General features: G+C 41.3%; 1 protein-coding gene across 3 annotated transcripts in view; it reads right to left on the bottom strand.

Moving 5' to 3' along the window:
• Positions 1 to 25,798, bottom strand: part of disp1 (dispatched RND transporter family member 1) — a 74,687-nt gene that overhangs the window by 44,460 nt on the left and 4,429 nt on the right. For 2 of the 3 annotated variants that reach the window (XM_031903075.1, XM_004914797.4), the window contains exon 2: positions 24,128 to 24,228. The gene's annotated coding sequence lies outside the window, so the exon portion shown is untranslated. Of the gene's footprint in view, positions 1 to 3,249; positions 3,419 to 24,127; positions 24,229 to 25,798 lie in introns of those variants that run through there. The other variant, XM_002940697.5, reaches the window with a different exon arrangement.

Raw genomic sequence — 25,798 nt, forward strand, 5'->3', positions numbered from 1 at the left:
ATTTGTCTGTTAGCATTAGAAGCTGTAACTGACAGGCTGAGAAGGGACAGTCAGGCTGGCAAAACAGTCAGGTTTAGGAACTTCAAGTAACAATTACTTACAAAACCAAACCTGTCAGCGAAAAACCGTCAACACGACCTATAGGTAGCTTTTTATGTATATTCATATTTTGAAAAGTAGTTTTTTCGTGTCAGTATCGCTTTAATAAAAGAAAGGAAGGGAGCAAGATGGCAGCTCCCAGTAGGTATCAGAATAGCACTCAATAGTAAGAAATCCAAGTCCGGCTTGGGACTCCTCCAGTTACATGGGAGTAGGAGAAACAATAGGTTAGCTGAAAGCAGTTCTAATGTGTAGCGCTGGCTGAAAGCTCAGACTCAGGCACAATGCACTGAGATGGCGCCTACACACCAATATTACAGCTACAAATACATTTGTTGGTTCAAGAATAAAAGGTTAAATGGCAGAGGGAATTATTTGCTGTGTAACAGTGTCATTTAGAAATAAAAAGTATACCAAAAAAATCACGACAGTATCCCTTTAAAATTACAGCCTTTTATTGTGTACATGTTGCCTAGAGTGAGCGGAATAATGTCAGAGGCCCCCTGACATTAATTGGCATATTACACTGCTTACAGACTGTACAGACTGTCCCATTGTTTTTGTATTATTTCTTAATTTCCAACAGAACAACAAGATCCTTAATTAACACACGAAGCTCCACAATTAAACAGAAAATTGGTTAATCAGACACCAGAACATGTATGGAGTTATTGCTCGACCCAGACCTTGCAGGGCCAGCTGCCTCTACATCTCCCCTTATCGGTCTGACTGTATAATAGAAGCGACTGGACACCACATGCGTGTCCTAAATGCACAATCCTGTCAGTCAGCTCACAGTCTGATCATTGCATATACTCAGAACTTGTGAGCTGCACATCACTGATACGGATGGGGGTCGTCATAAGGAAGAATCATGGCGTTTGCGTCACTTTGCAAAGTTTTGGGCTCATAAGAGCAGAACTAATGGGGCTCTGCATCCTCGTAATATAGCTAATCTAATGTAAATGTAATTGCCATTGAAAGCATTTGTTCCGACTCCTGAAATAAAGCAGCATAAGCCAGCTGACTAACAGAGTGAACATCTGCAACACTGTGTCAATAAGCCTCTAAACCTGGGAACAGTCTGATAGAGCTACAATTACATGTACAAATAATAGTAGAGCCCTTTAAACGTTTCCTTAATATAGATTAGAAATTTGCTTAGAATTAGAATTTCTTTCTTTATGCAAAAAGTGTTTTTGGGTGGATAAAAAAAATAAATGAAGAAGCAGCAGTTAGAGGCTCACTGAGTGACAAGGGGCCAATCAGTATTACTAACTATTGCCTTTCTGTAATGATCTGCAAGTCACATCTATCAAGCAAAACTAGGACAAGCCAACTGGTCAATGTTTGAGCATAAAGATCAACATTTTTTTTGTGTCTGAACATGTGAAGTTACACTTAATCAGCTGTAATTAACAGATAACAGCCATTCCCTCGCTGATGATTAGTTTCCTGTAATTATCCGCTTAGTATACGATAGAACCACTTACGGAAATGTCACGGCAGCTACTGACACCCCCAACCGATTACTGTTAGAAGCATAAATTGCTGATTTTCTACTAATTAAATTTTTATGGTTTTATGGGCAATATATATATATATATATATATATATTATAATATCTATCTCAATGTGTATTTGAGTTTTTCCAGCTAATGGAAACAAAATAGATCTGCTATGGTTTTAAAGAGGTAAAAGGTATTGAAAACAGGTTTATGGATTATTACCTGCAGTACTACATATCACCTGTTTGCTAACGGCTGATTTTCCATAGAGCTTCAACAGAACAGCGCCACAATTTGATCCCTAGTTTAGGTTTTGCTTGGTTTGAATGGCAACCACATTTCTTAACAAATATCTAACAGAAATTACAGTACAGGTATGGGACCCCTTATCCAAAAAACAGTTATCCAGAAATTTCTCGAATTATGGAAAGGCTATCTCCCATAGACTCCATTATAAGAAAATAATTCCAAGTTTTAAAAATGATTTCCTTTTTCTCTGTAATAATAAAACAGTACCTGTACTTGATCCCAACTAAGATATAATTACCCCTTATTGGGGGCAGAACAGCCCTATTGGGTTTATTTAATGGTTAAATGATTCCCTTTTCTCTGTAATAATAAAACAGTACCTGTACTTGATCCCAACTAAGATATAATTACCCCTTATTGGGGGCAGAACAGCCCTATTGGGTTTATTTAATGGTTAAATGATTCCCTTTTCTCTGTAGTAATAAAACAGTACCTGTACTTGATCCCAACTAAGATATAATTACCCCTTATTGGGGGCAGAAAAATCCTATTGGGGTTAATTAATGTTTTATTGATTTTTTAGTAGACATAAGGTATGGAGATCCAAATTACAGAAAGACCCCTTATCCGGAACACCCCTGGACCCGAGCATTCTGGATAACGGGCCCTATACCTGTACTGGAAGGATTTTATTGCTATTCATTTTATATACAGCTGCCGTACAGAGATATACATATACATCAATCACACCAGTTCCTGTGAGCTTACAATCTAAGGTCCCGATCACATTCCCTACACTAGGATCAGTATTTTAAAGGAACCAATTGACCTGCCTGTAGGTTTGTGGAGAGTAAGGAAAGAAAGGAAAGCAGAGCACCTGGAGGAAACCATGTTATAACCCTTGATATTTCCCAAAACACATTAGGTGCCACCTAGTAAGGTGCAACTGGTTATTCTGCACTTATTTCTAAAAAAAATAAATTTCATTATATCAATCTCTCGCTGCCGACATGAAAAGTTCTCAATTAAACTGGGGAACCGATTCATTTTCAACCCTTAAATCTCCATAATTGTGTTGGTGCCAGAGCTACTCACACAAACAAAAGCAGCACAGCAGTGAGCTTTTAGTCCCAGGAAAAAAAGGAAAAGTAAATACTGTGTTTAAAAAGAAAAAAAAAAAAAAAGATGACTGCTAGTGTAATGACAGCAAGGCCATTCATTATATGAGTTTGCCGAGCTCCAGAGAAAGCAGCGCAGGCAGATCACAGATACACACAATGCCATTCCATGGGTACATTCCTAAAACGCTTTCCCCTCTGCAAACAGCAATCTGGTACAATCTTAAAACTCAATACCCCCAGACAAAACTGCAATGGATGCGGATTAACTGTACCTTTAACGCAGTCGGAGCTCTTCAAGTCATCAATGGGTTCTCCCAAAAAAAAGTGTCAGTTTTGAACCCCCAGAAGTGCTGCCAAAACCCAAGGCAAAGTATAAGAGGAGAGCAGCAGAGGCAGGAGGAGTCCTTTCAGCGCTGAGCAGAGGAGACTGACTGACAAGCACATGTTGATTGCCTGAACTGGGCATGAAAGGGGCTGAAAGATGTGTACTGAGCGGCCAATCAGAACGCAGCAGCGAGTTCTCCTTTTTCTCATTTAACCCCCGGGGCCGCTTATTTAGTGGTAACAGCTGGAATGGGGAGAGCTACATGCGAGCGCAAGGTCAGCGAGTCAGGATATGAAGGTGACATGTAATTTCTAGCCTCTTCCTGCTTCCACAGAGGGGAACTGAAAAAAAAATCCATAGTGCTGTTTTCTGTTATTTTTGCCTTTGATCCTGTGGCTGGAGAGGAGTTAATAATTCTCTCTGTGCAGAGATGGGGAGACACCGTTGATTTAAAAAAAAGAAAAAAAAAAGAAAGAAATTTCCCATTCAAAGTCTGGAAAGATCTTACCTTGCAGCATAGATCTGTATATAGTCAGATCCAAATTGTTATAGAAAGATATAGAGAAGCCCGGTAAGGCTGCCATTTTCTGCATAGGTTTTAATGAATCAATGAACAAGGAGAGAAGGAAATGTGTTGTTCTGGGGCACCAAGCTCGGCATACCAGCATAGCATTCAGCAGCTTAAGGGTGAAGACACACACAGAGCTACTAGTAGCAGCTACTTGTCACAACTACTAATCTCCAGGATATACCCTGCTATAGACAATATTGAGAATTGCCTCTACTAAAACACACAGAGACAAGTATCAGTAAATGATCAGGATTGTCTGTTTTAGTAGCCAAGACAAGTAGCTGCTACTAGTAGCTCCGTGTTTCTTCACCCTTAGGGCAGTGACACGCGGGGAGATAAGTCGCCCTGCGACAAATCTTCATTAGCACGGGCGACTAATTTCCCCGCAATGCCATCCCACCGTCAACAATGTAAATCGCCAGTGGGATGGCATAGGCATTGCTACGATTTCTTGTAAGTTGCCCGAAATTTCATATTTAATTTTTAAATCTCCCCCTCCAGCAGCCGATCAGCAGAACAATGGGAAGGGAACAAGATAGCAGCTCCCAGTAGGTATCAGAATAGCACTCAATAGTAAGAAATCCAAGTCCGGCTTGGGACTCCTCCAGTTACATGGGAGTAGGAGAAACAATAGGTTAGCTGAAAGCAGTTCTAATGTGTAGCGCTGGCTGAAAGCTCAGACTCAGGCACAAGGCACTGAGATGGCGCCTACACACCAATATTACAGCTACAAATACATTTGTTAGTTCAAGAATAAAAGGTTAAATGGCAGAGGGAATTATTTGCTGTGTAACAGGGTCATTTAGAGATAAATAGTACCCAATAATAATCATGAAAGAATCCCTTTCAGCAATATCTTTTAGGCTGAGATATTTTTAGCTGATTTGTATGTTTATTTGTGGATGGAAATTTACAAATTTATCTTGCCCCATATGAATATGTCATTTTAAAATAATATCTGGTGTTCTAGGGGTCAGTAACCCCAGCAAAAAGATTAACAGTTACATTTTATGGCTTAGCTTTTGATTCACAGTCTTTCCTATTAGCCTTCTATTTTCATAACCTTAGGGGTGACGGCCTACGGGGAGATTAGTCGCCCGCGGTTATAGAGGTGGTTCACCTTTAAGTTAACTTTTATAAAAAGGCCAATTCTAAGGAACTTTTCAATTAGTCTTCATTATTTGTTTTTCATAGTTTTTGAATGATTTGCTTTCTTCTCTTTGTAGCTTTAAGTGGGGGTCACTGACCCCTGGGCCAAAAAACTATTCCGTGAAGCTACTGTTTAACTGTTATTGTAATGTATTTCTTATTTTTCTATTCAGGTCCTCTCCTGTTTATATATCAGTCTTTCATTCAAGTTACAACCTGGTTGCTGAGGTCATTTGGATCCTAGCAACCAAATAGTTGCTGAACAAAAACTAAAATAATTAAAAAACTACAAATAATAAAAATTGAAGGACCAATTGCAAATTTTCTCAGAATATCACTCTCTACATCATACTAAAAGTTCAAAGGTGAACAACCCCTTTAATCTCAGATACCGTGGGTGATTATTCTCCCCGAAATGCCTTTCTGCCAGAAATACAGTGAATCGCCGATGGAAAGGCATATACTTTGCCTTGTTTTCTGAATGTATGCTGGGGGGATTAGTTGCCGTGGTAGCGGAGATTCAGTGGTGGGCGACTAATCTCCCTGTGGGCCATCAGTCACTGGCTAGGATAAGCAGCCCAGCAACCAGATATCCGTTAAACTTAATAACTTTACACAATGAAGAGACCATGTTAATACAAACAGTTAAAATAAGCCCAATGTCAAATTATCTTTGAATGTCTCTGCAATATTATATATTAATAAGGCAAAAAATGTTGATATTGCACTGTGTTTTGCTGCTTTCTACAAAAAGATTTATAACAGGCATGCATCTGGCCTAACAGAAAAAAACAACTGCACCATAAAACTTTTTCTAGACTACAATTCCCAGCATCCCTTAACAGCCAGGGGGAACTATAATGAGCTAAAACAGGAATCTCACATTTGCCATGAAAAATGATTTAACCATCAGTCCTCAGAAGGAAGAGCAACCCCTTCTGCAGCTCTTTCACACAACAGCACTGTATCCAAAATAAATGCAAAAATTTACATTGCCTAGAGACATTCACCTAACAGCTGCCGATATGGGTCCCTTGGACTGATTCGGCAGCTTATCGGCCCGTGTAGGGGCAGAAATGAGGGGCCTGGCCGACCGATATCTGGCCTGAAATTGGCCAGATATCGATGGGCCAGGTTAGAAAATCCAGTCGGATCGGGGACCGCATCAGCTTGTTGATGCGGTCCCCGAACAGACTGCCCCATTGCCACGTGTAGAATTCGATCGTTTGGCCTCCCCGATATCGCCCACCCGTAGGTGGGGATATCGGGTGAAGATCCGCTCGCTTGCCGACATCGCCAAGCGAGCAAATCTGCCCGTGTATGGCCAGCTTAAGGGATGTGGCACACGTAGAGATTAGTCCCCCCACGACAAATCTCCCTTGTCTCAGGTAACTAATCCCCGCAATGCCATCCCACCGGCAAGAATGTAAACTAGACAACTAGAAAAACAGACAATACTGATCATTTATTGATAACTGTCTCTATGTGTGTTTTAGCAGAAGCAATTCTCAGTATTGTCTATGGCAGGGTAGTTTAGTAGCGATGACCAGTAGCTACTACCAAGTAGCTCCATGTGTCTTCGCCCTTATAATACATGAGTGATACTCAGAGTTCCCTGTATAACTCAGCCTGCAGCCTTGTGCCTTTATATGGGCACAGAGCCCCTCAGTGACTGCTAATATCCTTATCATTTACAGTAGGGGGTACATTATCCCTTATAATACATGAGTGATACTCAGAGTTCCCTGTATAACTCAGCCTGCAGCCTTGTGCCTTTATATGGGCACAGAACCCCTCAGTGACTGCTAATATCCTTATCATTTACAGTAGGGGGTACATCATCCCTTTATATGGGCACAGAACCCCTCAGTGACTGCTAATATCCTTATCATTTACAGTAGGGGGTACATCATTCCTTTATATGGGCACAGAACCCCTCAGAGACTTCTAATATCCTTATAATTCATAGTTAGGAATACATTATTCCCTATATAAAGGGAATGATAGCTCTTTTCCCCTTTAAGGCCCTTCCTCCCTTACTGATGCTACATTCCCACAGCTTTCTACTTAGGTTTCTGCACCCCAGGCCCCCAGACACACTGAAGTGAATTTCTTACCCCTGACAGCTCCCATGACAGCACCTCGGCCAATATGACTGATAACAGCCCTGCCTAAAAACAGCCTCTCGCCACATATTTTTTAAATTACTTCTCTGGGTTCATATTTTATCCCAATCCCGGTAAGTAAGAGTGTCAGTGCTAAACAGTTATGTTGTGAGGTAATCTCCTGGTCCTTGTGTTTTCCTGTGTGTAGGATATTATGTTCATCCATATGGGTTTCTATAGAAAGAACATATTTGTATAAAACCACCTCACTAGGAAAATTTAAGATAAGGCCCAAGAAAAATTGGAATGACCAGGTTCATTATGTTTGCAATGCGATACTCCCATGTCTGCTTAGTGCACGCTGCCTCGGTATGTACAAGCAGAACTACTGGGACGCACTGGCCTTTACATTAGACATATTTATTACAAATGCCTGATGAGGGACTCAACACCTTCGGCAAGACAAATGCTGTAATAAATAATGCAAGGCAGATTGTAATTTGTATTTACTGGAAGAATATATCAATGTATTTGCTTACTGTAGGGCCTGCCATGCTGCTTTGCTCTAAAACAAAATTCTTAGGACAGCAACCTAAGTGGGGAACCACTGAAGCTCCAGTCCAGTAAACATAGTTTTGTACCAAAGGAGGCCTAACTCTGATCTGATCAGAAAAGGGAAGGTTTTGAGTCCCAAAAGCCTATGTACAACATTCTTCAATTTTCTTTTAATATGATACAGGGCCCATAACTCTCCTGCCTTTTCCATGCCCGGCTGAGGCGCCATGCATCTCCAATAAACCTGAGATGCTATATACATTAATGCTCCTTTCTATCAGGTCTACATGATGTTTGCAGTCTATCTGCTGTCAGGGGTGGCAGTCATCATTGGTATATAGTGGAAGGCTGGGCGGCATTTGTTATGGAAGTCAGCAGTCCCATCAGACAGCACTAATACCTGATAAAGGCATTAGTTTCTACTAAAAAGAGAATAGGAAGGGGCAAATAGCACAGAAGGGAGTCCTGAACCAGCAATCGTTCCATGGACCAATATTTATCCAGTTGAACCCCTTGCATAAATGACTGCAGGTAGAACCAAACAAAGCAAATGGAAATCTCCTTAAACCTCAATTACTACTAATCATAACAAAACAAAATTTCTTATAGTGGGAATTAAAAATGTTGAGTACCAGCAGCATTTATTTAGTGGGCATTTATTTTACACTATCATGGATGGTGATCAAAATGGCATATGTGCTATGGCCGATTTGGCAACATGCCTACTGCATTTATTATTAGCCCAAGATGCAAGCACCTACAGGGTTTTCTGTGGTCTTTCTGCCCAAGTGCTTGTTAGGAAACAGTTTCCTAGAAAAGGTGGCTGCCATCATTTCAGGCAACTTTCGGGCAATTGCATTTTCCTAGTGACTTTGGAATTGTTGCAACTGACCTGTGTGCTGGTAGAAGCCTTATGTGTGTAGAAGAATATCCACCTCTATAATAAAGCCTTATCTCCGATATGATTCTCTCAGGCAGGCATATAAAACATTTATATAAATATTTAGGCTATTTGCTAGTGGCTGTTTTTAATGTAAAACAATTTGTTCATTTGGTTTTAGTGTTTCTCTAAGCATGCTGTCATACTCCCAAATGATGCCAAGTTACAGAATTTAACAAGCTTTCAACCTGCATTAGAAATTGCAGGAAATATTTTAATAGTGAATAATTTATATTTAACTTCCTGGCCTCTGCCCTCTGCCAGTGACACAGCTAACTCCAGCCTACTATGGAAGTCAGAGCTCACTAGGCGCAGCTGGCTTACAAAGTCGTAAATCTCAGGCCAAGCTTATGAAAAGCCAATACTGCTACACAGTCAGACACTCCAAAAACAAACACTGCTCCAACTAACACTGTTATAATTAAGTGAAAGACTGACGTTTCAGGAGTGAATATGAATTTATATATAGAATTTTTGCAAAAAAAAAAAAACATAAAATGCAAAAGCCATAAATTTAAGGGTGTAGCTCACCTTTACCTAACTTTTAGTATAATGCAGATAGTGATATTCTCAGACAACTTGCAGTCAGTCTTCATTTTTTATGGTTGTTTTATTTTTTTCTCCTTTTGGTCAGTAGATCTCCTGTTTGAAATGTCTAAAGCTATCTGGTTGCTAGGGTTCAATTTACCCAAGAAACCAGTCAGTGTTTGGATGAGAGACAGTGAATAGGAGAGGGCCTGAATAGAAAGAGATGTGCTACAGAGTAACAATAACATTGTAGGCTCCAGGGGTCAGCGGCTCCCCCACAACACCATTTTAATGCAGCAAAGGGGCAGATGAGGACAGAGAATTTTTCAAAAACTATTTAAAAAAAATTAGGCCACTTATTATACTGTCTGAATTTTAAGGTAATGGCAAAAAAGCCATTTTTAGAACATTGCTGCCCCAAAGGTTTTGCAGTGAAGCAGAAAGGGTGCAAAGCACCCCTCATACTATATTTATGATAAATGGAAATTGCCACCAAGTCATTTGACAGCCCCTGCTCAGGCAACATAACTCAAAATCATCATTATAATTCAGGGCAATAAACATTTCTTGATCCAGCTAGTTCTGCTTGAAATCTCCTTGGTGCACAGATCTGTAGGAAAAACTTGTTACAGCTTGGTCAGTGCATATTTACAATCTACAGTATGTAGGGAAATAGGAGTAGTCCTCCAGTGACCAACTGCAGGGCTGCAAACACAGCCCCAGGAAATATGCCTTGGGCTGAGCTGTAATTTATAATATATCAGAAATGACAGGTTTTCCTTTAAACAATTTAGCTTTTGAGCCTCAAGTGGCTGCTCTTGTCTATGACATCAATTAAGTCAGTACCAAGAAACACAGTTTAAGCAGTTAATTATACTTTTACTTCAATTCCACCCAATGTATAAAAAAAAAAAAAAGGTTTCCAACTGGAACAATTAAGTAGGAAATTTCACACCAAGGCTGCTTTACCAAAAGCTTCAACTTGGGAGGTGGGTCCTCCAGTCCAAATCGTCCAAAACAGCACTAATTGCTTTTGTTTTCAAAGGGATTTGCAAGCGGAGGGTATACTAAGTTTTCAGCAAAGCACAAAGGGCACTTCTCCGGCTCAGCTTTCGCCCAGCACCTTTCCTGCTCACGGAAATGAACAAAGCGTCAGACTCCCCTTTTCTTTTTCACAAAGGGGCTCTGAGTGGCTGAGTAAACGGGCGGCGCTGGGTTGCAGTGCGTGTTCTATTTGATCTGAGCTTTGTCGGAACGCTAATGAAGGCTCGAGCAGACAAGGAAGCAGAAAATCTTATTAGAGCACAAATTCAGAGTTCAGTCACTCGTCTGGCTTTTTTCTCTTTTTGTTAGAAAAAAGGAAAAAAAAATAATTTCCACCCAATAGCAGTGGCTGCCATACTAAGTCACACCTTTACTTGTGTCCCTGCCAGACACATGGCAAAGAGGGAATATTAAGATAAATTGCCCACATTACATTTTTGGAGTATTAGGCCTTCGAAACATGTCACAGTTCTAAGAAAAAACCCTGCACTGCGCTATTTTTTTTTTTAGTACAGAAGTCTAAGCATGACTTAAGTGGCTCCAGACAGAAAATGTTGCCTAAATCTGCCTCCCAAATGGTTTGCCGACAAAAATATGGGTTTGAGAGATAAAAAATGTTGTGGTTTTAAATAAAACCAAAGACACAAACACACAGCCTAAATGTATTTTAAGAAGAACTAAACCCTAAATCATTGGGGCCCCAATCTGCTAGGCACCCTGACTCAATCTCCAATCAAAACACACTCCCTACACTTGTATCACTGTGTCCCAGACTATGGGACCCCCCGAAACAACCTCTCAAGGCTCTCCCCTTCCCTACATACATTCAAAAGCACCCAAAGGGCCACCTGTTTAAATAAGTCTATTTAATGCACCCTGTATCATTAGAAATCAATATATAATATAATATAATTATCATGTTATGAAGCGAGCCTTTTCCAGTCGATAAATGCTAGAAACCCTGTAGTTGATATCCTGACCTTACTGTACTAGGCCAGAAGCTCAGCAGTCCTATAATCCAGGCCTTCAGCTGTCCATAGGAGCTTGCCATCTTGGATTGTGTTGCCAATCTTTTGCGTATCAGTGACAATACACATCCTCACTGGGCTCTTGGCTGTACCAGCTGCTGGGGTATGTCGGAAATCATCAAAACATTAGGAGAAAGTTAAGTTAAATCTGTATAGTAATTGTGATGCAGAATACATAGGTCTCTAAAAAGAATACACTGAACAATATACTGAACAAATACTGTGAAGGTTACGTTGTAGACATAGGGGCAGATTTATTAATCCATGAACGCAACAAAATCGTATTGTCGCAACGAGTACGAAAGTTTCGGATTCATTCAAGCTTCAGTATGGTGACTTTCCTTGGGTCAGGTTGGAGCTGCAGAGTGCCATTGAGCCCTATGGGAGACTTTCCTTGGGCCGGGTTGGAGCTGCAGAGTGCCATTGAGCCCTATGGGAGACTTTCCTTGGGCCGGGTTGGAGCTGCAGAGTGCCATTGAGCCCTATGGGAGACTTTCCTTGGGCCGGGTTGGAGCTGCAGAGTGCCATTGAGCCCTATGGGAGACTTTCCTTGGGCCGGGTTGGAGCTGCAGAGTGCCATTGAGCCCTATGGGAGACTTTACTTGGGCTGGGTTGGAGCTGCAGAGTGCCATTGAGCCCTATGGGAGACTTTCCTTGGGCCGGGTTGGAGCTGCAGAGTGCCATTGAGCCCTATGGGTGACTTTCCTTGGGCCGGGTTGGAGCTGCAGAGTGCCATTGAGCCCTATGGGAGACTTTCCTTGGGCCGGGTTGGAGCTGCAGAGTGCCATTGAGCCCTATGGGAGACTTTCCTTGGGCCGGGTTGGAGCTGCAGAGTGCCATTGAGCCCTATGGGAGACTTTCCTTGGGCCAGGTTGGAGCTGCAGAGTGCCATTGAGCCCTATGGGAGACTTTCCTTGGGCCAGGTTGGAGCTGCAGAGTGCCATTGAGCCCTATGGGAGACTTTCCTTGGGCCGGGTTGGAGCTGCAGAGTGCCATTGAGCCCTATGGGTGACTTTCCTTGGGCCGGGTTGGAGCTGCAGAGTGCCATTGAGCCCTATGGGAGACTTTCCTTGGGCCGGGTTGGAGCTGCAGAGTGCCATTGAGCCCTATGGGAGACTTTCCTTGGGCCGGGTTGGAGCTGCAGAGTGCCATTGAGCCCTATGGGAGACTTTCCTTGGGCCGGGTTGGAGCTGCAAAGTGCCATTGAGCCCTATGGGAGACTTTCCTTGGGCCAGGTTGGAGCTGCAGAGTGCCATTGAGCCCTATGGGAGACTTTCCTTGGGCCGGGTTGGAGCTGCAGAGTGCCATTGAGCCCTATGGGAGACTTTCCTTGGGCCGGGTTGGAGCTGCAGAGTCCCATTGAGCCCTATGGGAGGCTTTCCTTGGGCCGGGTTGGAGCTGCAGAGTGCCATTGAGCCCTATGGGAGACTTTCCTTGGGCCGGGTTGGAGCTGCAGAGTGCCATTGAGCCCTATGGGAGACTTTCCTTGGGCCGGGTTGGAGCTGCAGAGTCCCATTGAGCCCTATGGGAGGCTTTCCTTGGGCCGGGTTGGAGCTGCAGAGTGCCATTGAGCCCTATGGGAGACTTTCCTTGGGCCGGGTTGGAGCTGCAGAGTGCCATTGAGCCCTATGGGAGACTTTCCTTGGGCCGGGTTGGAGCTGCAGAGCGCCATTGAGCCCTATGGGTCACTTTCCTTGGGCTGGGTTGGAGCTGCAGAGTGCCATTGAGCCCTATGGGAGACTTTACTTGGGCCATTGAGTCCAAAATCATGCAAAGAAGGATCAAAGTCAGAATTTTACTGAACTGAAGAAGCCACTCGGATGAGTGGTGAAACGTTTTCAAGAAAAACTCAGAAAAGTCCAGTTGTTTTAGACTTAATTCTACTAGATACTGTGTGACTGTTATAGTGTATATATACACATAATAGTGTGAGTGGGCCCCTAAGTGCAGGTAAGTGACAGCAGCCCAGAGCATGTGCTGGGAATCAGCAGAAAAGAAGATGGGGGGCTACTGGGGGCGTCTTTGGGGGCACAGACCTTCCCTGCTAAAGGTTTGTGGTTATCTTTGGATTCAAAACCTAAGGTGTAGCATATTTACTCTTATTCTTTGGTATTAGTTCTCCTTTACAGAACATGGAGAATAATCCAGGACATTGTAGGAAGTATGTTTCTTACCCACAGAGCTTCCCATTTACACACAGGGATGTGAGATACAGCAGGATTAAACAAACCAACGTGCCAGTTCACACCAACAATTCAGACAGATTGCAAGGTATTTCACAGTGTGGCAAAGAGAAGAGTAAGCACACAGTCACACCTACAGTTAGCAATTCTGATGAAGGTCTCAAGCCAAGGAAAAGATAAAGCCAAAATAATCCCAAAATATGCACTGATATACTCCAAACTGGATCAATACAAATAAAGGAACATTTCTGCATCCTTTAGCAGGAGCTAACATACGTTTGAACATACTTGGGGGGGCCCTGGGGGAATCTGAAGGATGCTTGGGGGGGGGGGCCCTGGGGGAAGCCTCATTATGTGCGAGCCCAGAGACAATTAACTTTATACAGTTGATATAAAATATTTTACTACAGTATTTGGTTCAGAATCTAGATTTCGGGTGCGTCTTATATTCCGGAGCATCTTATAGGGCGAAAAATACGGTACTTTGTACACAGATATAACCAATACTAAGAACAGAACTGTGCATTTATTTAAAAAATAATTTCTGCATTTGCTAAATGGTAGGGAAAAGACTACCATATCAATATATCTATCAAGCAGCAGTGTACGGCAAGCTGCCACTCAGGACAGAACATGCAAGAGCTCCCAAAAGATGACCTGCTATATATCAGCTTCTAACCCACAATGCCAACACAAAGACTCAAGCCTCCCCTGCCCCAGCAGGAAATGGTCCCCTGACTAATGTGCTTGTCCTCTGGCAAAAATATTCACAGATTTGTTGATGTTTCAGCCATGAACTGAGCACCATAAACCAGAAAACCTGCAGGAAACCCACACAGACATAGGGAGAAAATACCAATTCCTTGCAGATAGTGCCCAGATCATAATGAACTCGGCAGGGCAGCCATGCTAGCTTTTGTGCTGCCCCATCCGTCTTAAAGGAACAGTAACACCAAAAAATAACAGTATTTTAAAGTAATTAAAATATAATGTACTGTCACCCTGCACTGGTACAGCTGGGGTGTTTGCTACAGAAACCCTACTATAGTTTATATAAATACCCCGCTGTGTAGCCCCGGGGGCAGCCATTCCTGCACTGGTACAGCTGGGGTGTTTGCTACAGAAACCCTACTATAGTTTATATAAATACCCCGCTGTGTAGCCCCGGGGGCAGCCATTCCCGCACTGGTACAGCTGGGGTGTTTGCTACAGAAACCCTACTATAGTTTATATAAATACCCCGCTGTGTAGCCCCGGGGGCAGCCATTCCTGCACTGGTACAGCTGGGGTGTTTGCTACAGAAACCCTACTATAGTTTATATAAATACCCCGCTGTGTAGCCCCGGGGGCAGCCATTCCTGCACTGGTACAGCTGGGGTGTTTGCTACAGAAACCCTACTATAGTTTATATAAATACCCCGCTGTGTAGCCCCGGGGGCAGCCGTTCCTGCACTGGTACAGCTGGGGTGTTTGCTACAGAAACCCTACTATAGTTTATATAAATACCCCGCTGTGTAGCCCCAGGGGCAGCCATTCCTGCACTGGTACAGCTGGGGTGTTTGCTACAGAAACCCTACTATAGTTTATATAAATACCCCGCTGTGTAGCCCCGGGGGCAGCCATTCCTGCACTGGTACAGCTGGGGTGTTTGCTACAGAAACCCTACTATAGTTTATATAAATACCCCGCTGTGTAGCCCCGGGGGCAGCCATTCCTGCACTGGTACAGCTGGGGTGTTTGCTACAGAAACCCTACTATAGTTTATATAAATACCCCGCTGTGTAGCCCCGGGGGCAGCCGTTCCTGCACTGGTACAGCTGGGCTGTTATCTGCACAGATTACATAGCAGATAACAGATAAAACACCATTGTATCCTGCAGAGTTTATCTGTTATGTAACCTGTGTCTTTTCTCCTTTGAATGGCTACACAGCAGGGTTTATATATAAACTATAGGAGTCTTTCTGAAGCAAACACATAACTTTTACCAGTGCAGGGCAACAGTACATTATAGTTTATTTACTTTGATACATTTTAATTTTTTGGTGTTACTGTTCTTTTCATAAGATGCAAATAGTTCATCAGTTTATGTCAATGTTAAAAGCAAAACAAAACTGGAAAGAGAAAATGACAGGCCAGCAGAACATAAAACAGCATAAATGCAATGCACCCTTTTATTTATCTTTTATACAAGTCACCAAGAGCCTAAAGAATCAGGGAAAATTCATGAGAAAGAACGAAAACAGAAGGATTTCCCATTTACTTTTGCAGGATTCCCACTTATCTGCAAAGTAACCCCAATCTCCATATGATTTTACCAAACTCGTTTCCTCCCTTTGCTGCCATTGTCACGCTATTGGTAAATATTTACCCTTCCCAGATCACTAAACTGACATATTGTCTCTTTGTAGTGCAGATTTAAGGAGCTCTCCGACAGTCCAGATGTATTCTCACGCCTTTGGGGGAAAAGGGGACTTAAATAGAAAAGATCATCTCCAAACAAGTTTGAAGTGAAATTACCTTATAAATGAAAAAAAAAAGAAAAAAAAAAAAAAAGCAGAAAAGGATTCCTTTTGTGTTTGATCTGAACAATTTAGATCAGTGAGTGAATAAGACCTGTAAATGGAACTGCTCAAAGAAAACAAAACAAAAAAAAAAAGGACTTGGAGACACATTAATACACCTGAACGAATAAGTGAATTTCACCTCCAGCGACAATTACAAAAACCTTTTATTTTCATAAAGACAAAAAGCTGTACTTTCTCCTGGTAAAAACCAAACGCTACTGCTGCTCAAAGGGAAGAAGAAAGTTCAAACCTATGCTGATGCCTCGAGAGCAAACAGCAATCACATAGATGTATGAAGGGCAAGGTACAAGCATTTTCAAGTTATGGTTTATATGCCGGGGCGCCACTTTAAAAACCCGCACAGAGCACTAAAGGTCCCTGAAGGCAATTTATGGACCGTGAAGGCAGTGTTTACTGAAAAACATATTGGGAACAGCATGAAGGGCCCTTGTTTCCATGTCGTATCATTTGGTTTTTAGGGTCTTTTATATTATTAAAATGTGGGGGAAATAAGGAAATTGCAATCACTGCATGAAGGCAGGATGAGCAGAAAGAGCTTTTTGTACTGCTGGGACTATTTAATAAGGGCGAAGACACGCAGAGTGATTAGAGAAAGTAAAGGTAAAAACTCAGTAGGCTTTATCAGAAAGGTCTATGTAAATACAGCCATAAGCAGAAACGCTGCACTGAGTCCTCTATCAAAAGAAACACAGGATTTCTTGTCTTCTTTTGTGTAAACATGTTCTTGGGTATCAAACTTCCTCTCCTTTAGGGATCCTTCAGGGTTGGGGCACAAGTCTGCGCAGTTCTCTCCATCTCCCCCTCCCATAAGAATTCACTCCCCCACCCATAAGAATGAGTAATCTGAGCTACCTGTGGCTAGAGCTGCAGCAAAATGGCAGCTGCTATCTTAAGCAAACAGAGGGAGCTTCTAGGGCTCTTTACTCAGGTATGGTAAAGCTTTCTGCAGAATAGTGTTCTATGTGGCACTAATGTGGCAAATCTATTGGCAGTAAAATGACAAAATGCCTTTCCTTCTCCTTTAAAAAAAAACATGATCAGCATAACTAATTACATGTCGTTTTTGCTGGGCTGATTAGTTGCCGCGACTTTTTAAAAAGTCACGCCAACTAATCGCCTAGTGTGTCTTCGCCTTAAGCAGGGTTTCTAGGTGTATTAAAGAGAGCTAATATACTTTTTCTTAAAATCTTTTTCTGTCAATTTTGGCTCTCAGTCACTGCCCACAATTTAGGAACCAGTTGCCTAAGGGGGTAACTCCTATACGTATGTAGAAATGTGCAAAGCAGAAATGCTATACCCTCAATCTGTAGTTTTTAATATCATAGTCTAGTCATATGTATAAATACAAAGATATAGAGATGTTCTGTGTTCATATTATCTTGTCTATTTAAGCTGGAAAAAAGGATAAAATGGCACAGGTTACATAGCAGATAACCGATAAAACACCATTATTTACTACAGAACTTATCTGTTATCTAATACGTAACCTGTGCATTTTCTCCTTTCTTCCAGCTGAAACGGCTGCCCCCATGGCTGTACAGCAGGGTATTTATATAAACTATAGTAGGGTTTCTGTAGCAAACACCCCAGCTGTACCAGTGCAGGAATGGCTGCCCCCGGGGCTACACAGCGGGGTATTTATATAAACTATAGTAGGGTTTCTATAGCAAACACCCCAGCTGTACCGGTGCAGGAATGGCTGCCCCCGGGGCTACACAGCAGGGTATTTATATAAACTATAGTAGGGTTTCTGTAGCAAACACCCCAGCTGTACCGGTGCAGGAATGGCTGCCCCCGGGGCTACACAGCGGGGTATTTATACCAGTAAACACACTAGTTTTAGCAGTGCAGGGGAACAGTACATTATATTATAATTACTTTAAACACGTTCATATTTTGGCGTTACTGTTCCTTTAATGGGAACACACCATGAACATGCAAAAAGATAAATTTTGCAGAAGAATTTGAAGCCTTAACTCCTTCTGCCCTTTTTGGCCTAGACAGCCTCTGATCTGTGCAAAAGCTGGGTCTTTTCGGATTTGGGAGAAGAAGTTTGGAATCTAGGAACGTTATTCATCTCTTTTGTTAGCATATAAATAATGTTAAATACATAATTAAAAACCATTCAGGAGCAGTGGAACCCCACAGACATAATGAGGTGCTGCCAGACCGAAATACTTAGTTTGTTTTTAGATCAAACAAGTGCCCTGTGACCCTGCAGAACAGACAGTGCTCTGTTATTCTTTGCACCTATTACCCAGGTGCTCATTACGGAGGGCAGATTTAGGGATGAGGAACTAGGTGCTGAGGGGTTTTTCATCCCCTTGGCTCAATGCCTGCAAAATTGATTTTCTTTTTCATTGGTTAAAATAATCTTTCCCCCCCTTAGTCTATCCTCCCAGCAAACTGATAACAGATGTGCTGTAACTGATTTACTTCATGTCTGAACCGCATATGTCAAAAGAACTTTTTTTCTATATAAATCCTTAGGAGTCTTGTAAATGCAAACCAGTTGTCTATAGCCCTGTTAGCAGCCATTAACCACTTGTTATCGGTGCATTCATGCCAGGTTTATACTGGTTAATTTGCTACAGAAAGGAAGAGGCGAGAGAGATTCCATTGGCCGGACATTTCTGGGAGATGCCACAATCAAACAATAAATCACTAGAGAATGGCAGTCCCTGCCCCGTAGAGCTTACAATCTAAATGAAACATGAAGAACATGGAACCTTCTGTCCGCTCAGTAGGCACTCCAAATGGTCAATGGAAAGCCCAATGGTCTTCAAAAGTCAAATGATGAGACAAATTCACTGCTGGTTGTACAATAAAGGGCTTATTCACCTTTGAGTTAACTTTTAGGATAATGTAGAGTGTAACATTCTGATACAATTTGCAATTGGTCTTTTTTTATTATTTTCTTAAATGTGTCGGTAATTGTTCAGAAACTCTCAAGTTTGGAGTTATAATAGCTATCTGGTTGCTAAGGTCCAAATTACCTTAGCAACCAGGGAGTGGCTTGACTGAGAGACTGATATAGGACAAGGAAAGGGACTGAATAGAGAAAAAAAGTTATAAAAACTAACAATAAAATTGTAGCATGGCCAAACAATTTTTTGAAAGCTACAAAGCGTTTGAAGAAGGCACATAATTCAAAAATGATAATAAATAATGAAGACCAATTTTAAATCTGCTTATAAATTGTTAATTTTACAACATACTAGAGTTAAATTAAAGGTAAACCACCCCTTTAAGCATTCAGAACAACACAATCAAAGATCAACCCAGATGATAAATTCAATCTTGCACCTATAAACTAATCTGTATCTATAGGGTTTCTCTTGTGCCCTGGCACCCTAGCCCTGCTATGCAGATGGAGTACTGCCGGGCCTAAACAAACATATGAACATCTTGTGCTCAATTATAGAGGCGGAGTTTATTTAAAATCACGGTAATAATTGATCCTATTAAAATCTAATAAGGACTGTCCATGCTAAAAGTTCTGTATGAAAAATAATGAATGGGTCATCTGAGCTGCCCATCCACACAGCCAAATAGTGTTTGGGAAATGACAGCAGCCATTTATTATGCCTTGACTGTAATTATTTCCAGAACCAGAGAGAACTGTCCCCACAATACTGCTAGGATGCTACATTACTCACTGGATTTATACACGTTTTACAGGCAGAAATACTTGGATGCAACCTTTGATGAATAGGATACAGTTCCCAAACCCCAGCAAAACTGCTTCAAAACATTGATTTTGTCTTTTGCCAAAACAAAGAGGCATGAAAAGATGGTGCGTAGCCCGTGGCCTCCAGCGCAGCTGTTTGAAGCCTGGAACAGAACTAACCAAGACAAGCACAACTGGCATCACATAAAACTAGAAACAAACTGATAAAAAAAGCTGACTTTTTCCATTTTTTTTAGCAAAAAAAAAAAATCAACATTTGCAATTCATTAGATCAAAACAAACAAAAAAAATCCCTATATTATATTTGCTAGCTAATGTGCAAGTGATTTTAAAAGGTTTAAGTCGTACTAGCATGCCAGCCCTGGGAGCGTTCCAAATCCTTAAAAAATGCTATTTTGAAGTTTAAATAGACTGTGAAAATAATTGTGGTTTACTTGATTACTTTTTATAGAAAAAATAAATTGAATGAAAAACCAACGCATTTTGGCACGGTGGCAAAGTGTTCTTCCCATCTGACATGAGACTCTGCTCTGTCCTTCAAACCACTAACGGCAGCAAAGATCACGGGACGCTAACTTGCAGATCTTTAGGTCCCCATACACGGGCCGATTATAGCTGCCGATATGGGTCCCTTGGATCGATTCGACAGCATATCAGCCTGTATAGGGGCACAAACGATGGCCATACGCGACCGATATCTGGCCTGAAATCGGCCAGATATCGATCGGGCAGGCCCGTCGGTAGTGCCCAAGAATCGGTCTAAGGGATCGATATCGGCAGCTACGATCGGCCAGTGTAAGGGCACCTTAAGTCTAGTTAGACCGGGTACTTTATTCTTTTCAAACCTGTAGAAAGAATGGGGATTTATAAAATGAAATTTCTCAGCAGTATATACAAACTAGGTCAATATTTGTAGGGATAACTTCAAGCCCCTTGGCAGTCCAAACAGGGCTCCGATTATATTATAACAAAGATAAGGATTGGCTTATCAGGCATTCGGTCACTCATTCAGAATTTGGCTAATGTCCTACAAAGCAATTTAGTCGCCCACATTTCCTCCTGCAGGCAACTTTGCGCAACCAAAGTGATGCATAGGACTTTCCACCAGCAATTGCCTTTTTTGCCAGTGGAAAGGCATTTTGGAGCGATTAGTCACCCACGGTAGCAGAGATCTCAATCACTCTGTGGGACATTTGCCTTAAGGGCAGCCAATATTTTTTTTGACTAAAATCATACCCTAACTAATCTTCAGGTGTACCCGCTGGAGCAAAATCTTACCCTAACTGGCCTTCAGGCTAAGTCCCAGGACATAGGTTAACAGTACATACAGTATAACAGATAATGCCAAAATGTACTGTGGAAGGATACCATCTGAAATGTTGTAAACAATATTTTTTTTTTTTAAGATATATAGATATATATATATATATTTTTTTTTTTTTTTTAACAACAACAACACTTTGAAGCATATAGGAGGTCTATCACTAATACTGGTATCTGCGTTTTGACCAATAAGCCCTCCTTTGTGGCAAATGACCTACAAATCCCAAAAATAAGTACTCCGCCTCCATTCCTTCTAGTCATTGCAACATATCCCCCCTAATCTGTTGATTAAACAGCCATGAGGTCTTAAAGGGACATTATATCCCCTTGTTTGACAGAAGTTCTAGGCCTATGGCTTGTGCTTAGGATACTTTTTGTATTTTTTGACTTTAAATAAAACACTTTTCACAGTTCATATTAATCTTATTTTATCATGTTGATCATATTGAATTACAGACGCTTTATAACAAAATATCAAGGCACATTTCCTTCCTTCTGATAAATGTATAGCAACATGCTTGTACTATATAGTTTTATTAACAATAAGGATATATTATGCTAACAGCTTTCATAAAATATATCTGTTATGTATTCCTTTACTCATTAGGTGATTATAACCCTATTTTCTTCCAATCATCCGCCTAGTGAGATATCAATAATTTCCTGCCTTGCTCTACCCCTTCAGCAAAGCCCTTTAACTTGTTTCCCGTGGGATCCGGAAAGCACTGCCCATCCTGCATCAGCAGGAAAAAGAGATAGGGGACAGCAGCATCCAGCAAGGTACAGAGCAAGGAACGTAGGATACGATTTTTCTTTTTTATTACTAAAAATGAATGAAGGCTGGAAACTTCCGCTGCCTTTTACTTTCTGCCCATAAACAGTTGAAGGCCCTGGCAAACAATTTGCTCCTACCCGGAAATTCTCAGAATTCCCTGAATTGAGCTGGCGAAAATGTTACGACCATCGTCATCTCAGCTTGCATCCCATTTCCAGATGTGAGCAGTCTATTGAAAGGCAGGAAGCCTTAATGGGCAATATACCCCTATTAATAGCATTTATCCTTCCATATATTAGACTGTAAACTGAGCTTATCTCTATTGTAAGCAGCTGTGTGGCGCTTATTAATAAAGAGAAATAATAGGGCACGGAACATTCCTCGTTTTTTAATTGCTCATATGGATGAGAGATGGCATAAAGCATCAGGATAAAGCACAGAATATTTTCTCTCTATATATTTAAAGCTGCTTTAACGCTCAACTCTGCTCTGCGGGAGAAACAGACTTAATTAAAATGTGTTGTTACCCCTCTTTGCGCATAGACCAAGGTAACAAAAAGTTATAGAACAAGGCGCGGATGGCTAAAATGATAAGAAAGCACACCTACGGCAATAACACATTGATTTAGTTGTTGATGTTCTATTTGCTTCAATCAATAAACCAGTTCTTTGCAGGATGTTTCCGTGCCGATTATAATGTTATGTATCTTCAAGGCAAGTGTGTTTGGAAAAGATGCAGCAACAACACAAAAGCTTTGGCTTTATTACTAGCTTATTCTGCGCAGGTTATTCCTGCCTGGCCAAAATTAAGTCCACATATAGCCACCAAAATACATATATCCCTTTAAAACGATATTGTGCAGATAGGTATTAATCATATTTTTAAATTGTTACAAATTTCAAAACTACATGGAATAGCCACTTAATGCTATACATATTTCTGAGGTCACAGACCACGTCTGACAACTGCTTGGGGCTTAAAGGCAAAGTAAATCCACTTAGCCATTATAGGACCCTTCTCAAAAACCTCAAACAACCTCGCTCCCCAATACAGCTCTCTACCATACCAGGCCGCCTAAGTCAAAGCTGCATGGCAGGGTTGGTGGATACCATGTTTGGCTACTTCACTTCCTTTGCCTTGCATATTGGTGCTAATCCCCGAAAAGGATCAAACATGCCAAAAATCCATATGGTCTGACCTGTGCACACTTTTGGTCAGCAATTGCAACCAAGACTGTAGAAGCGCGGTGGTCGAATGTGGCAGTCGCCAATCTTGCCGTGAAATTTTCCCTTAGGAAAAATAAGACAGGGAGGCTGGGCTGTTTTGGGGTTTGAGGTTGCGGCACTTCAAAAGGGGAACCAGTGTAGTTCCCCAATGATGGCTATGTGGATTTAGGTCTGTATGGTGTATGGTAAATGCTTTCCAAAAATTTGCGCCATATGCTCCTACCTGTGCCTTCACCCAAATGAATGAAAAAAATGTGAGACTTCATATTTTCGGTGGATATCGGCTACATGTGCCTGCACCTGAGCGTATATCATTCATTCGGGTGCAGGCACAGGTAGGGGTATTTTTGAGCGTATCCTCGGCAAGCGTTTTTCAGCTTGCTGAAAATACCCTCCATATGCTACGCGTGGCATTAGCCTTAGGCGATGAGAGAAAACAATGACATTGAGTACAGGAGAGAATGGTTCTGCGAATCATACAGAAATCATTTACATGGAGTCTGCAGTTTGGTAGCTCTGCTGGCATGCAGTTTGCAAATGTAAGTTAAAACCTGGTTTCCTCAATACAATGGGCAAGTATTAGTTGAAAAATAAAGAAAAAAAGTATTGGAGAAAGTGATTAATATAAAGTTTGAAAAAGTCGCTGGTGCTTGATTATGTGATTGCTAGTGATGTGCGAGCAAGGGAAACTCACACCCGCCGCTAACCTGCAAAACCTTAACATGTACCCACGTACTTGCACTCTGTATTCTACTTCTGCATGCAACATGGCAAGTTATCCATCTCTGCAACTAGAAAGGGTTAAATGCCACTTCATGTGCCGATTATCATGCAAAAGTCATGTATGTGCCACAGTGATAATATGTGTCCATTGATTATAACAGGAAGCAGCAAACTGCTCACAATCCACAATTATTACACAATATTATCATACAGCTTTTTGGGACAAAAAAAAAAAAAAGAATTTCCTAAATGAAAAAAAACTTTACCAATACAAAAGTAACTCAACAGACATACCTAAACATGCAAGAGACCATCATTACTTCATTAATTAGAAGTTAATGCTGCTGTGCGACATCAGATGACAGGCTCTTTATATGAAGGAACAAACATAAAATACCTTTAAGGAATTTGCTGGGCGTATCCTCAGGTATGCGAGGGTCAAAGTAACCACAGAAGCAAATCAGCAGGCGTGGGGCCAATATCAGATACTGTGGGCTCCTAGGAAACAAATAGTAAATATTTAACAATCTTAGCAGCAAGGTGGAAGGGAGTACCATCTCAGCCAGTATAAACATATCTGCACAAGATATGCTTCTACACCTAATTACTTTCAGTCCCAGACTTAAACCGTGTTGTGTTCTATTATACAAGGTTTGTGGGTTTTCATAACAGAAATGTATACTACCGTATGTATCCTAAACCTCCTAAAGGTGTAGAGACTACATTATGTATGAAACAGGGTCTGGCTTTGTGCTTTTCCTATTTATATTCTTTTTTGGCCTATTAACACAAAACACAAGCACCACTTAACCTAGAAAACCCCTTGTGTCCAAATTCTGCTGATACTCCATGATCAGCAATGCAGATCTTCTTGTGTAGCATTAGGAGGGCTTTAGTTGCCCTTTAATTACAATTTATTCTTATGCCAAAGCAATCAGATAGGATAAGATATTAAAATATTTGCTATCTCACACCCTCCATTTTATAAGCCTTTGGTGTACAAGTGAGCTAGGTGATTAAAACAAAAACAAAAAAAAAGTACCCCCCAACTCCCAATATCTACCAGCAAAGAGTATATATATTTTCTATAGGGACGGAAAAAGCAGAGGCTTTCAATTATAAATGATACCCAGCTGAATTCTGGCCTTATCTGTTATTTCAGCGAGAGAATGAAAACATTGGCAGAAAAAATACAAAGTATTTACAGTAAGTAAAGAAAAAAAATGCATGAATGTCCTGTAGTGCCGTCTTAATGTTACATATCCATAGGAAATTACCTGTAACTAGCAGTGGGCATTTAGTAGTTATTAATTAGCAAATATGGCAGATTGAAATGATCATGCTACACATAGAAGACAGCTTACTACATGTATGGACAGATGATGCTTCATAAATGTGCATATAATTAAGGATCAAGGCTGTGGAAAAATGGACAGGATGAAAGTAATACAGGTATAGGACCCGTTATCCAGAATGCTCCGGACCAAGGGTATTCCGGATAAGGGGTCTTTCCATAATTTGGATCTCCATACCTTAAATCTGCTAAAAAATCAATAAAACATTAATTAAACCCAATAGGATTGTTTTGCATCCAATAAGGATTGATTATATCTTAGTTGGGATCAAGTACAAGGTACTGTTTTATTATTACAGAGAAAAGGGAAATCAGTTTTAAAATTCTGAATTATTTGATTAAAATGGAGTCTATGGGAGACGGGCTTTCTGTAATTCGGAGCTTTCTGGATAACGGCTTTCCGGATAAGGGGTCCGATACCTGTATTGAGTTTTTACTTTCCCTTTAACTACTTGGGTTCAGTCTCTGCCCCCTATACACAGGGCAAGTCCCTATATCATTGTATGGTACAGTACTGTTACACAGGGCAAGTCCCTATATCATTGTATGGTACAGTACTGTTACACAGGGCAAGTCCCTATATCATTGTATGGTACAGTACTGTTACACAGGGCAAGTCCCTATATCATTGTATGGTACAGTACTGTTACACAGGGCAAGTCCCTATATCATTGTATGGTACAGTACTGTTACACAGGGCATGTCCCTATATCA

This window comes from Xenopus tropicalis, chromosome 5 (assembly GCF_000004195.4).
Source record: "Xenopus tropicalis strain Nigerian chromosome 5, UCB_Xtro_10.0, whole genome shotgun sequence".
Lineage (NCBI taxonomy): Eukaryota > Metazoa > Chordata > Amphibia > Anura > Pipidae > Xenopus > Xenopus tropicalis.